Source organism: Amblyomma americanum, chromosome 5, assembly GCF_052857255.1.
Source record: "Amblyomma americanum isolate KBUSLIRL-KWMA chromosome 5, ASM5285725v1, whole genome shotgun sequence".
NCBI lineage: Eukaryota > Metazoa > Arthropoda > Arachnida > Ixodida > Ixodidae > Amblyomma > Amblyomma americanum.
Window position 1 is genome coordinate 62,916,275 of NC_135501.1, and position 1,852 is coordinate 62,918,126.

The following is a 1,852-nucleotide window of genomic DNA, read 5'->3' on the forward strand; positions in this document are numbered from 1 at the left end:
CCGCTGCCTTGGACGCAACGTCAGCGTCGCACTTTTTCCACCAGCGTCCTTCCTGTCTTCAAGGCATCTCTGCTTCACCTGGGGTGCTCATAAATGGCGAACTCTTTCATTTAGCCTGTAGTGTTGTACGTGTGATGTGAGTGTGCCTTTTTTGTGCTTTTGTTTCTGTTTGTCTCTTTTTCTTTTAAATCTAAATACAGCTTCGTTTTGTTTTATTTGATCCGTTTGTTGTCTAGTTCGAGCCTTCACGCGATCGCGTTCCCATTCGGCAGTTGGGGACGCGTCACTTTAATTCGTGACACACTGGAATTTTTTCTCCCGAAAGGTTGGTTCAAAACTAAAGGTAGCTCGTAAAACGCTTTTAGCTTGGTGGTGGTTCTTGCTCCTTGTGCTGCACAAAGCACTGTACAACTATAGCCGATTTGTTCGTGGACTACCTTTGATGATCGTGACTGGCTACGAGAGAACAATTTACGAACTTCATAGAAGCGAATCGGCACAAAGGAAACGTTTTTTTTTAACAAAAGCAATTATTTCTAAAATGCAAATGCCACTATTTTTTTAAGCTTTTTTTCTTTCCACTTCATTCTTTCCCAAAAGAGCCGCACAAGGATGATTCGAGCAATTCCTTAGCGCTAATTATCTAAAGCGTAATGTGCTCCATTCTTTCATGATATCGTTTTTGTGGATCGAATGTAATACTTTCACACGAAGACAACTTTCCTCTTCCATTTTACAGCGAGAAAACACGGACTGAATCTCGCCTTCCATGGGGAGCGGACAAAAAAGAAGCTTCAAGTAGAAGGTGCATGATATGAGAGAGTTGCTGCGCATACGCAAATGTACAGCCTCACCTTCAACCAAAAAGAAAACGCATTGAATTCATCACTTATATGAGAAATAACGCTCCGAATTTGTCATAAAGAACTACTGATGCCTTCTCAGGTACACACCTTTTTAAGCAAAAACCAGCATTCCGCGAACCCATAAGACTCTCTCTTAGCTCCAAGAAAGACTGAATTAAAAGGGGCGAGAGGTTAGTGCATTAGAGGGCTAACTGAGGTTTCGCAACGAACTTGAAGAAGCTGTTTTGAGGGGAAAACTGGTTTTCCGCAACCAACTGGAAGAAGTTCTTTGAAGGAAAACGCCAACGAAGCTTGATTATTGCCGTATTAGAGCGGAATAGCATCGAACAGCACAGCTTGAATGTTACAATAAAGACACAATAAAGTAAGAGAGGTAAATAAACGTGAATATACAAAGATACGAAGCGAGAATCTCTGGACTGGGAAAAGACCACAGATATGACCAGGCTGATACAGATGGGCCAGGGCAGGAAGTAAAATCATTACATACGAACCAGACAAATAGCTTGGGCTTACAGCTCGATGTTTTGTCAAACGGATTACCCCTAAGATTGAATCACGGTTAGTTTGCTGTCATACACTTTCGCAACAATCTGTGGTAAGCTGATGCGCATGAAAAGCGGCCTAAATTTCGTCTTTCGCACAATCATAAGTGCTGAACTGTTTAATTCTCGCTTGGTACTTTGCAACCACAATTAGTAGTTTTTTCTTTGTATTTTGAATATAAGGTGGTCTTATTTGTTGTAGTTGGGAGCTGAAAATTCGGCCTGTTGAAACAAATAATGACGGTCGTTAATCATTTTGGTTTTATTTTCTAGAGGGCAGCGGCTACGGCTCGCCGACACTTACACAGCATTACTTTGGACTGTAAACTAACCGGCAACGAAGAATCGAAGTACGTATACTTTTTGACAGCTGACATTCAGCAGGTGCTGCAGTGCGCAGTACATGCTTATGGTCATCACTGCCATTAGTTTCGGCTCCAT